The following is a 13,617-nucleotide window of genomic DNA, read 5'->3' on the forward strand; positions in this document are numbered from 1 at the left end:
ACAAACTTAGCTTTCTGATTAGTGGAAACTGAGGTCTGATCATACATTCCCAAAGGTTTCACCTGATCATAACAAGGCTATTAAGTCAGACACAGACATAAGAAAAGGGGAGCTCAATTTTAATTAGGTTCTGGATCTGCAACATTCCAATCTCCCCCACAACCTCTGAAGTTTTTGTCAGTGAAGGCCCCAGCGAGATTTGAACTCGCGACCCCTGGTTTACAAGCCCAGTGCTCTAACCCCTGAGCTATAGGGCCACACCACAACCTCTGAAGTTCCAATCAGCTAGTTACTGGACCTGGCAGCAGGTTCAGTGGATTGTGCGGCACCTTTCTAGAAACCTTGGCTCACAGTAACATCCTAGGAAATTTGTCAGGCTTTTTAAAAAATCATTCTTCATTTCCAATCCAAACAAACAAGCTCCCTAAGATTCCACCGCCCACTGCTAGGACGCATGAATAATGAAGGCACAGACATGTGTTACAGATCGCTTCCCCAGTACATGAAAGATTAATCAATACTACGGCAGGACCGTCAGCAAAACGAGGAGCCTGGAATGCTCAGAACAGCGATGCGTATTAATTGAATCTGAGGGTCTTCAGCCTCTGCCAGCTGAGAAATGAAATGTCTGTGATTTGTCTCTCAGAGTCAGAAGACAGAGATGAGGGCAATGACCATGTGCTCATTCCTGCCTGGACATCGAGGTCAGAGATGAACTAAGGATGTGTGTGTGTGTGTGTGTGTGTGTGTGTGTGTGTACTCACATGCAGAAGGCACATGCACACAGCCCAAGTTGATGTTGGGTGAATTCATCACTCTCCTCATGTTACTCTTTGAGACAGCCGTCTCTCACTAAACATGGAGCTCATTGGTTGTTTAGACTGGCTGGGCAGTGAGCTTCAGAGATTTGTCTGTCTCTGCACGTCCCCAATCCTGGGCTTGGGTGACTAGGGCACACTGCTGTGTTTTTATGTGGGTGCTGGGGATCTGAACTTAGGTCCTCAGGCTTGTGTAGCAGGCCCTCTGTGCTCTGATACCCATCTCCCAGCCCATCTCCATGTATTCACGCAGAATTTCTCTCACTGATTGAAAGGGATTTCATTCTTTATTTTCCGTTAATTCTGGCTCTGATGTCTTTCTTTTTATTTTTCCTTTCCTTTCCTTTCCTTTCCTTTCCCTTTCTTTCTTTCTTTCTTTCTTTCTTTCTTTCTTTCTTTCTTTTTGTTGTTGTTGTTTTCGAGACTGGACAGGATTTTTGTAGCTTTGGAGCCTGTCCTAGAACTTACTCTGTAGACCAGGCTGGTCTCAAACTCACAGAGATCCACCTGCCTCTGCCTCCCAAGTGCTGGGATTAAAGATGTGTGCCACCACTGCCTAACCGTGCAGCCCTTTTCAATGCTTACATAACAGAAGTTCTAAGAATTTAGAAGATTAAGGTGCCTTTGGTATAATCTAACCAAACAGAACTTTAATTTATTCATATGTTGTAGGAGGCTAATTTTTCATTTCTCTGCTGCCCAGATTCCCTAAATAACCACACAGAAACTATATTATTTAAAACACTGCTTAGCCAATGACTCTAGTGTACTCCTAGTGAGCTCTTACATATTAAATTAACCCATTTCTATTATTTCTATATTTTACCATGAGGGTCATGGCCTACCAGCCAATCACCTTGCATCCTTCTCCTCTGGCGGCTCCATGACATCTCACTGACTCCACCTCCTTTCTCCCAGCATTCAGTTTAGTTTTCCCTGCCTACCTCTATTCTGCCCTGCGCAGTCCTTTATTAACCAATGGTATTCACAGCATACAGAGGGAAATCCTACATCACCTTCCCTTTTCTGTTTAAATAAAAAGGAAGGTTTTAACTTTAACATAGTAAAATTACATTTAAAAAAGGTATCAAGCAAGAATTACAGTTACAATATTTATATCTACTTTATCTTTTATCATAACTAAGGAAAACTATAATTATAACTATCTATTCTTCAATGCCGTCAAAGATTCCAGAAGGATATAATATTACCCAAGTAAATAGGAAGTGCATTGTAAGCAACTTCCAAAACTCTAGAATCAACAGAGACATCTCGCTGCCTGGACAGTCACCCAAAGGTCTTCTGTACCGTTGGGGCATCCATCTTCAGCTTACAGGCCCATAGTATCTGGCAGACTTTTCCATGAAGCAGGAAATTTCAAAGACAGTTTTGCCCATATTGGCAGTTTGTCAGTCACCAGTCTTCCTACTACATTTGTATAATAGAAATGTTGGACTTTTTCCAATGACCATGCTAAAGACTTTCAACATATTAGCTGATTTAACCTTCCCAACAACTATAAGTGATGGGTACAGATTTGATTCCATTCTCTAGTAGAAAATACCCTGAAGCAGAGAGGTTTAATGATTTTCATGTGGTCAAGAGCCAGGACTATTGAAAAAGTGATGAGATACAGGAACCTTTCGGTGTCTAAGGGAGACACGGAGGCAGGCTGTCCTTTAAGGTAAAACGTTTATTAGAAGAGACATCAATGCCAGGACAATAGCAGCATCTCTGAGCAGAGTTCAGACCCTAATAACAAAGATAGACTGACTACACAGATGGGGCTCCAGCGAGAGTTCAGGCCCAGGAGCCAGAGCAGGGGTCCATTCTTATGAAGCTCTGCTGCACGAGCTCTAATTGGTCTTAATAATAAAAACCCAGAGCCAGATATCAGGGCAAACGCTGAAAGATCTGAGAGAGAAAGGAGCAAGTCACAGTCAGTGCTTACTTTGCTAACTCCTCAGTCGGAAAGGGTCAGAACTACTGTCTTGTCCTACCTTGTATTCCTCTCTCCGCCCAGCCATATCACTTCCCATCTGTCTGTACAGACCTCCAGACCTCTATGGTTAACTAGTGGCTAGCTCCACTCTCTGATCTTCAGGCAAGTCTTATTTGTTAAGAGTAAAAACAAGATATCACCACAGGACCCATGCCGCACTGTTGGGGCATGCATGATTCATCTATAGCACAGGACTACAACCCAGCTGTCCTTGATTCCTAGGCAGCAGGGGCAGAGTTGCGCTTCTGAAGACAGAGTAGGGTGCAGAGGAAGATGTGGGAGTCACGAGGAGGAGGAACACATCTAGTTGGGGGATATCCATTATAATTGCACATCCTCTCTTGCCCTAGATGCTAGAGCACTGTTTCTCAATCTGTGGGTCACAACCCCTAAGGGGTCACTTGTCAGGTCCCCTGCATATCAGATATTTCCATTATGATTCATAACAGTAGCAAAATTATAGTTATGAAGTAGCAATGGAATAACTTTATAGTTGGGGGGCGGGGCTGGGTCACCATAACATGAGGAACTGCATTAAAAGGTCCCGGCATTAAGAAGTTTGAGAACCACTGGTCTAGAGCTTGGTGGTCCAAGTGTATAAAACTCCTTGGGGCAGTATGAGTGGCATTTGCCTTTATCCTGGAATCTTGGCACCTGAGAAGTCTGAGAGCATGAGATAGGCAGACCGGCTCTGGGTAGGAACTTGGATTTCTTTCATAGCAGCTGTAAGAAAAGTCAGCTGCAGGTGGGTGTGGCCTGACTAGCTTATAGCTTGAAACCTAACATGTTATGAGTCAAGACCTCGGGACTCTAGTTTCAAACCTACCCTGCCCATCTCAAGCACAAAGTGGTAAGCTGGCTGATACCGAGTAAAAGGACGAGCAGCAAGTGGATGCTAGGGCTGGCTCCTCCTTTGATAGCTCATTGCATTTGAGTGAAGGAAGAGTATCTATTGCGTGGTGATTAGGGGATAGAAGAACACAATACAATTAGCATAATTCTTTTCATTAACCATAATCTCATTAATAAGCCTCCTTTCTAATTTGAGTAGTTTCAAAACCTGTTTGTTTTCCCTGCACACAGGCCAATTCTTCACAGCAAAAAGATTCAGCCTTAAAGCAGGCCTGAAATTTCAGTTCACACTGAAATTCAAAGATACCCACCCTCGTGTTACAATTTGATCCCAATGGAAAGAAAGTCTAAGAATTTATTCTCAATGCAGCCCATAAAAGTCTTGCCTACTTAAGCCATATATAACTGCATCGATTGTATAAAGATTGTATAAAAGAAAAGATTCGCTTTGGGGACACTTGTTAAAGATGGCACCAAGGAAGAATTCCCTGCCTGTGGCTGAGATAAGGAGGGTGTGAGCTGATGCCCAAGTAGGTTCTAGCCAGGCAAGAGTTACAGCCAGCATCAGGGTGAGGGAAGGGATGGGAAACTTGGTGGTGTTTCAGAGCAGAGACCTGATTACATAGAGGCTGAAGGAAAGGCATTTGGAGGGTGTCAGCGCAGAAGGGACTCTGTAAGCACCTCAGCAGGATTCTCTGCTGTAACTAGACTTAGCAGGTTGAAGAAACCAAGGAGAGTCCTCTGATACAAAAAACTCCAACTCACTTGAGTGAAATCTGATGAAGAGGCCATTTCTTGTTTGTGGCCAGTCCAGGAGTCAAGGAGGGTCCAGGAGGGCCCTGTGGCAGACAAGTACATGGCCAAGATAGGAAGTGCCAGGCCCTAGAAAAAAGTTTTTTCAGGCACTGAAAAAAGTTGGGGTTTCTCTGAAATTCTCTCCATCATTCTTACTTCTTCTAGAGGCTTCCCATGTCCAAATTTCTTTTTCTTCTTACACACCTCAGGATTCCTACCAGGCAGAGATCCTTGGAGAAACACAATAGGCATGATGGACAGGTGAATGGATGGTCCACAGAAAAATGGACGGGTGTGTGGATAGATGGTAGGTAAGTAGATGATTGATTAATACATAGGTAGATGACAAGTGATTAGATAGATAGATAGATAGATAGATAGATAGATAGATAGATAGATAGATAGATAGATAGACAGACAGACAGATAGATGACTCACAGACAAAAGTTTTGGAAGAGGCTCATGTGACTGAGCCAATTGGAAGTAGAGAAGTCTCAAACTTTGTTATCTACAAGTTGAAAACCCAGAAAGTTGAATAAAAACACTAGTCTGACGCTGAAGGCTGGAGAATCAGTAAAGCTGATGCTCGAGGCTTGAAAACTTCTTGACGTGAGTTCTAGTTGCAAGGAGAAGAAAAATGTGTGTCTCATTCAAGCTGCTATGTGGGAATTCCCCCTCCTCCTCAGCCTTTGTGCACTATTCTTGTTCTCTACTACCTAGATGAGGCCCTATTAGCTAGCCAAGGTGATATGTTTTACTCATTCCAGAGTCAGTGATAATCTGATCCACACCTTCTCAGATACACCCAGAGAGAAGGCTGACCAGATGTCTATAATCCTTTTCTTCTAGCAGTTTCTTTCTTTCTCTATGGAATTATTATAATTTATTCTTGGTCCAAATAATATGCTTTTTCCATTCTTAACCTCTGACATGTCATCATAATCACCCTCCCACACTGAGACCTTCAATATCTGTCTCAAAAATCACTTTGGAAAGATTAAACAGATGTGGTCCTTGTCTTACAATGGGTTAGGTCTCAATAAACCCATCCAAAGATGAAAATGCCTTAATGTAGCTAGGCTGTCACAAATCCTACCTGTAATGGTTAATCTTGATTGTTAATTCAATTAGACCTGGAATCAGCTAAAAGACAAGTCTCCTCTGGGCCCATGAGGACATTTCTAGAAAGGATTGACAGAGGGAGAAAACCTCACAAAGGGCTGGCCCTTTCCGACTAAAACAAAAAAAAATGTCCAAAGGAAAATCAACATTGCTTGGTATAAGAACATAACTTTAGGACCCAGCTTCTTCTCACGCCTCCCTTCACAGACACCCACAGCTGCCCTTCTGAGACATTGAGGATTCTCTTGCTGGTGCCACTGACATCTCACTGGGAAGTGAGTTTACACCAAAGGGGTGTCCCCCACTTGCCCCACACTTTCTTTCCTGCCTCCTCCCCCTGCCTGAGAATCAGAAAGCCTAGGTGCAGGATCCTTCCATGAACCCTATCCTCATCGACAAAAGCATTTAAAAATCTCCTTACCCTGCCATATGGGCTTTGCTGTCCTTGCTGTGCCTCCTGCCTCTGGTGTTGGAGCCCCTCCTCGAAGCCCGCTCTGTGCTGTTGTTTCTGTGTCTGTCTGCCTACGGTGCTAAGAACTCTTCTAATTAATGCCTTATTAGAATTAATCCTAATTCTAATTCCTCAGTTTACAATGAATTCAATCCCAATAAGCCCATCAGAAATTGAAAATGCCTTATACATCTAACCTGTCTTGAACTGTACTTGTAATGGTTAATCTTGATTGTTAATTTGATTAATCAAACAAATTAAATCATCTCAGTGTCCTCTTGAACTACCTAACATTTGTTCTGCCTGTTCCTCAGTGGTAAGTGCATCTATCCTATTACTGTCGCTGCTGTCACCATCACCCAGTTTCTTCGGCCTTCCAACCCGGGTTGAAGACAAGCAGCATTTCTCCAGGAATCTCTTAGGTCTCCTCCAGCATCAGATAAGGACCACTGAGCTGTCAAGCTTTGTAGACTAATATACTTCCCGATTCTCAGCTTTTGCTAATGAGGACAGTTTACTAAAGGCCTTTGAAGAGTATCTATTCATTCTCTGGGCTCTGCTCCTCTAGAGAACCCTGGCTAATAAAATAATCTGGGAACATAGAACACTGTAGCCCATTGGTAGTTTTGTGGTCACATGACAGACAGGAGCTATAGTTCACCACTGAAGAAGGACCTTAGCAAATATCACTACCCCCAAATTGCTTCAGAATCAAACCTCATTTCTGTGGAACTGGATCAAGTTTGGACCACTGGAAAGAAGAACATTTGGACTGTCGACATATGTAAGTTATGAGCACTTATGGATTAAGTTATAAAAAAAATTTCCTGCACTCACAAAACATGTTTCCTTCACTCAGGATTGTGTATTGAATGACTCTGGGTTTATCGCCCGCTCCCAACAATGAAGAGTTATCCAACCCCAAACAACTTAAGTAAAGAGAGATGGACCTATTAAAATAGAATTTTATTGCTTGCAGAAGAGGATAGAAGGTAGAAGGGATCATACAGAATGGGATGCATGACTTCTGATTGTAGCATGAGGGCCAGCTTGTTGGGGTTTCCGTCCTGCCCGGTACCCCAACAGCCGGCAAATCCAAAGAGAAATTACACACAGGACTCCATAAGGTTATAAACTGATTGGCCCATTAGGTCAGGCTTCTTGTTAACTCTTATAACTTATGTTACCCCATTATCCTTATCTATGTTAGCACATGGCTCCATACCTTTCTCAGCTGGGCAGGTTACATGCTGCCTCTTCAGTGGTCTGCACAGGAATGGCAGAGGAACCTCTCTGCTTCCCAGAATTCTCCTGTTCTCATTGCATCACCTCTACTTCCTGTCTTGTTTTCCCACCTATACTGCCTGCCTGGCCAATCAGCGTTTTATTAAAATATGATTGACAGAATACAGATAATTCTCCTGCACCATCTGATGGCCGATGCAAGGTGCCAGTTACTTGACCATAAAATAGAAATCTGATGAGCCAGCGAGCACTGCCTTAGTGGTGTTTCCCAAAGAGAAATCATTTAGAATCTTCTCTCTGTAAAGTACGTGCCATGTTAACTAGTGGAAATATCTAATATAGTATAGGAATTCCACTTGTTGGCAATCAGGTTCCCACAGGGCGTCTTTCCAGTGAGCGTGGCTTCCACACCAGCTTGCTTCTAACAAACAGAATATAGCAGAAATAATAGGAGACCACTTTCTGGTTAAGTTAACAAAAGACCGGTTGGTTGGTTGGTTCTCTCCTCTCCTGAGCATGCTGTCCATCCTTCCCTCCCTCCCTCCTTCCCTCCCTCCCTCCTTCCCTTCCTTTTCTCTCATCCTCTCTCCTTCCCTCTCTTTTTCTTTTCAGAAGTTCATACACTATATTTTGATTATATTCTTTCCTCTTCCCCAAGTCTTTCCAGATCCTCCTTACTCCCACCTAACTTCAAGTTCTTTCTCTCTCAGAAAACAAAAACAAAATAAAACCAACAAGTAAATAAAGTCCACCAACCCCCATGCATGAATGCACTGTACAAACACACTCACACACATAAACACAACCATGGAGTCAGGTTTGTATTGTCTAACTACTCCTGAGTGTGTGGGAGGAGGACAAGATGGAGGACAAAACCAAACGGATTTTCCTTCTCCCACCATGTATCAATTGCAAATGCTTTCTTGGTTAGGGGTAGGACTTTGCACCTACTCCTTCTCTGTGTTGGGATTTTGTCTGACTTGAACCTGTGCAGGCCCTATGCATGCTGTTACAGTCTCTGTGAGTTCATATGCGTATCTGCCCTGCTGTGTCTGGAAAACTCTATTTCCTTGGAATCGTCCATCACCCCTGGCTCTTACAGTCTGCATAGACCCTAAACCTAGAGGGTAAGAGTGTGATAGAGACAGCCCATTTAGGGCTATCTCTCTCTTTTCCTCTTCCCCTCCCAGACATTTTGTTCCAGTCAAACAGCTATGGGGAGCTTGTCAGTAGATCCCTGCCGACCCTGCCCCAGCCGCATCCTACAAAGACTGCAATCTTTGAACGTCTTCAGTGCAGACATACAAGAGACCCTGAGTCAGGCCAGTTGTCCTACTATGCCATATGTAATCCTTGGGCTACAGAAACTGTGGGATAATACTGAAGTGTTGCTGTTATTCTGGGATGAGTGTGTGGTTAGTGTATGCACACATGTGAGCATGGAATGGTTCACAGTCACACATGTACCCACAGAGAGCATTGGAGAACATCAGATGTCCTGCTCTGAAATCCCCCACCTGAATCCTTTGAAAAAGGGTTTCTTACTGAACCTGGAGCTAGGCCAGTGATGGACAAACACCAGTCTCAGCCCCATTTCCTATAGTGCCAAGATTACCAGCATGTGTCTGGCCACCTATGTTTTTCCATGGGTGCTAGGACTCAGACTCAGGTCCTCCAATATTACAGGGTAAGTATTGTGACCCTCTGAGCAATGTCCTCTGCCTGATGTGTTTACAGCCACTGTGTTGGTATAATTCATTAACTTACTATTGTTAATATAAAGATGTTGTAATCTTGAAGCAGTTTGAGGAAAATAATTCAAGCATTAGCATAATTCAATCATTAGCATACCGTCATCATCTAGAACCTTGCACACCACCTTGAGCCCCTCTTATTGAATATAGTTTATTATAATTGGACCATGATTATTCATTGAACTCAAATATTGTTCAGCCTGGACCAGTGTGACTGTATTTTCTACAGATGAATACACTTCCCAGCATTTTTGCTCTCTGAGCCCTGCAGTCAGACAAAAACTAGAAAATGAAGTCTGTATGGTTCTTATTGAGTTTATTTATACTCTAGGAGAGGTATTGTTTGCAAAGTGAAAAATCCTGCACATCCAGTGGCTTCTGCTTTCCTCTCCTCTGAGGGACGCACAGAGAAACTAGACTCCCTAGAGACTCTGAAAAAATGCTTTACTACCCCCAAGTGGACACACAAGTTACATTTTTTAGAGACACGAAATGTAAAAGCAGTAATGTCATCCAAACAAAACAGATGGAATGTGCTATCATGCTAATAGATCAGACTGGGGATCTCAGAGCGGGAGGGACCTAAGGACTAGGGAGCCTTACATTTCTGGCCCTTAGAAGCAGTGCAGTCTGCTCCACAGCACACCTTTGCGGTCAAGCAAGGCAGCTGCTTTTCAAATTGCTGCGTCTGAGTTGTCCTTGTTTCATTCGACACTGTCTACAAATGATGGGAGATCACTTCTGTCCTACGTACCAGTTATTTATTAATTCATTTATTCATTTAGTATTTTGGAAGCAGAGTCTTACTGTGTAGCCAAAGTTGACTTAAAAATTGTTATCCTTCTGCCTCAGGTTTCAAGTTACAGGTACATGCGACCATGCCTAGATGGTCTCATCTATACTATTATTAATCTTGTTAGCTACTTTCCAAAATAAATGGTATGCATGCACAAAACTCAAGTCCAAATGGATCAAAGACCTCAACATAAAGCCAGCCACACTGAACCTCGTAGAAGAGAAAGTGGGAAGTACACTTGAACACATTGGCACAGGAGATCACTTCCTAAATACAACCCCAGTAGCACAGACACTGAGAGAAACAATTAATAAATGGGACCTACTGAAACTGAAAAGCTTCTGTAAAGCAAAGGACACGGTCAATAAGACAAAACGACAGCCTACAGAATGGGAAAAGATCTTCACCAACCCCATATCAAACAGAGTTCTGATCTCCAAAATAAACAAAGAACTCAAGAAATTGGTCATCAAAAGAACAAATAATCCGATAAAAAAAAATGGAGTACAGACCTAAACAGAGAACTTTCAACAGAGGAATCTAAAATGGCTGAAAGACACTTAAGGAAGTGTTCAACATCCTTAGTCATCAGAGAAATGCAAATCAAAACAACTCTGAGATTCCATCTTACACCTGTAAGAATAGCCAAGATCAAAAACACTGATGACAGCTTATGCTGGAAAGGATGTGGGGTAAGGGGAATGCTCCTCCATTGCTGGTGGGAGTGCAAGCTGGTATAGCCCCTTTGGATATCAGTGTGGTGATTTCTCAGAAAATTCGGAAACAATCTTCCTCAAGACCCAGTAATACTACTTTTGGGTCTATATCCAAAGGATGCTCAATTGTGCCACAAGGACATGTGCTCAGCTATGTTCATAGCAGCATCGTTTGTCATAGCCAGAACCTGGAAGCAACCTAAATGCCCCTCGACTGAAGAATGGATAAGGAAAATGTGGTACATTTACACAATGGAGTACTACATAGCTGAAAAAAATAACGATATCTTGAATTTTGCACGCAAATGGATGGATCTAGAAAACATTATTTTGAGTGAGGTAACCTAGACCCAAAAAGACAATTATCACATGTATTCACTCATAAGTGGTTTTTAAACATAAAGCAAAGAAAACCAGCCTACAAATCACAATCCTGGAGAACATAGACAACAATAAGGACTCTAAGAGAGATACACATGGATTTAATCTACATTGGAAGTAGAAAAAGACAAGATCTCCTGAGTAAATTTGGAATATGGGGACCATGGGAGAGGGTTGAAGGGGAGAGAAGAGGCAGTGAGGGAAGCAGAGAAAAAAATACACACACACACACACACACACACACACATACATATGGTGTGGCTTTCTAGACATCACATTCAGATAATACGTTGGAGCTGAATCCTCTATATTCACACAACTAGTCATTTCATTCACGGATGCTGAAGCACCAAGAGTTCCCTGGCCCCCAAGCCTCTCAGAGCATCCCAGCCACACCTCTGAACTCAGTTTGCCATGGTTTCAGACTCAGGTCTAGGAACCAGACGTGCCCAGCCTTCACATCAACAGATGTGTTGCTCCCATTTCTACCTATCATCTTACGCTGTTTTACCCTACCTATGATTAGCAGAGAACGAAGAGTCAAGCGTCAGATGGATGGTTCGGGACTCTTGAGTCTTAAATGGACTATCATGACTTCATGCAATCATTGTCCATTAGAAGCATAACCATGGTCCCAGCAGGCAAAGGTGCTTAGAGCACAATCCTCGAGATCTGACTTCAATCCACCACACACATGAAAATGGATAGGTATAAATGGCTCCAAAAAATTTGTTCTCCGGCCTCCATATACATGCCATGGTTTATGTATCCCAATAACAACAGCAACAGCAGCAGCAACAACAGTACATTTAAAACATAAGCACAGCTCCAACCCTCTTGCAGATGCCCACTGCGAGCTACTGCTTCTCTGCAGATATGGCTGTGACCGCTCCCTCCTCTCTCTACCTCCTCTAGAAACACAAGCTATACCAGCTTAGGCCTGTTCTACTAACCTGACATACTGACCTCCAACTATTCCCTTTAATTTCCTTTATCCATAGCTGGCGTAAGACATACCAAGATTGGAATCAGGAGCAGCATAGGACCCTCTTCTGGCTCTTAGATTACAAATTGGGTTTCAGCATGATCGTTCACAGAGAGGACTACCTTAGGGTGCTAGGGGTTTTCAATGTCGTTTCTAGGCATGCTGGAGGAATCTGATCCCTAATCACCATGCTGTGCCTGTATGATATCATCCTTAAATCTAGAAAGCACACCAAACCGCCCTTTCAGAGACTCACGGCTCACACTGGTGTATTAATGCTTCCAGTCTCTGCAAGCTTTACACTGAGCAGAGATGATGAATGTCATTTACTAAGAAGTTTTCCACCTCTGCGTCCCATGGCTCCACTGAGGAAATATTGTGGAAAACATCAGTGTACATTTAAAGTCAGGAAACATGCTCTGTAAGAGACAGGGAACAGATGTCTCAGACTTTTAAAAACAAAACACTATCATGATGATTCAATACTGTCACCATAGCAGGAAAGCAGATATCAAAAACACATGTGATTGAAATGGTCAAGATGATGGGGCAGAGGAGAGCATCACTCTCCAGCCTCTCTGGGACCTTGGAAGTCAAATGGTCAGAGCAGCTCCTCAGAGACGTGAGGGAAGAGGGTGCACTGAAGGTCCAAGATTGGGCAGAAGGATTTAGAGATAGACCCAGAGGTTCTGAGTATTGGATGGGGAGAGGGGATCAGAAAGTATAAGTTAGCCATGAGTCACAGTGTTACCAAAGAGTGGGCCGACAGAACGGCCAGAGGTGAAGTTGGCACAGAAGCTTCTGCTACGGCAGAGGACCCAGGATAGATTCCCAGTACCCACAACGTGGCTCACAACCATCTGTCACTCCAGTACCAAGGAATTTTACTCTCTTTTAGCCTCTGCAGGCAGTAGGCATGCACACTGTGGACATGCATGCAGCTGAATAATCTCACTAACACACGCAAACCCACTACAACAGAAGAGTGAATAAACCCTCCTTAATTCTAGTCTCTGCACCCTCCTTTTTTTGGGCCCTCGTCAATCAAGCTGTTCTTTCCTTTGCTTCAAGTAAACCAAGGCTTCCAGGATCAATTGTCAGCCCTCTTAAGCATTATCACTTTATTTAACCCCCTCTACCACGGAAGCACTTTCTCACTGGGTCCCGAGCCATTGCTCTCACCTTCTGGCTGCTGCCCAAACACCTCTGACTCCTCTCTCCCTCTCTGTCCTATCAAAGAGATTTTTTAAAATGGACTTACTGATTCTACTTTAAAAAAAAAATCTCAACCTAAATTCTTCTACACAGAGAAGACAGTCAAGGTTGACTTGGTGCTTCAAAACTCCTTAATCTGATTTCCTTTCTCATGTTCTTTCTCCCTCTGCTCCTCATTTGGACCTTTGGGGACTCAGTCTGGTGCTCCAATGTGGATCTCCGTCTGTATCGCCATCCATCGTCGGATGAAGGTTCCCTCTGATCTTGCCTTCCTTGTTCACGTTCTCTTTCCTTCTGCTTCTCGTTTGGACCTAGGGAGTTAAGTTCAGTGTTCCAATGTGGGTCTCCGTCTCCATCTCCATCCATCATCAGATGAAGGATCTATGGTGATAAGCAAAATATTCATCAGTATGGTTATGGGCCAAGGTCAGTTCAGGCACCCTTTCCTCTGTCCAGAGAACAATCTGGGGATCTCTCCTTGGACC

At 43.3% G+C, this 13,617-nt stretch overlaps 1 non-coding gene across 1 annotated transcript; it reads right to left on the reverse strand.

Moving 5' to 3' along the window:
* Positions 1-184: 184 nt before the first annotated feature.
* Trnat-ugu (transfer RNA threonine (anticodon UGU)) lies at positions 185-257 on the reverse strand. Its single transcript has one exon. It is a non-coding gene; the product is annotated as a tRNA-Thr (tRNA).
* Between the last annotated feature and the right edge of the window lie 13,360 nt (positions 258-13,617).

This window comes from Myodes glareolus, chromosome 9, assembly GCF_982192425.1.
Source record: "Myodes glareolus chromosome 9, mMyoGla1.1, whole genome shotgun sequence".
In the NCBI taxonomy this organism is placed as follows: Eukaryota; Metazoa; Chordata; class Mammalia; order Rodentia; family Cricetidae; genus Myodes; species Myodes glareolus.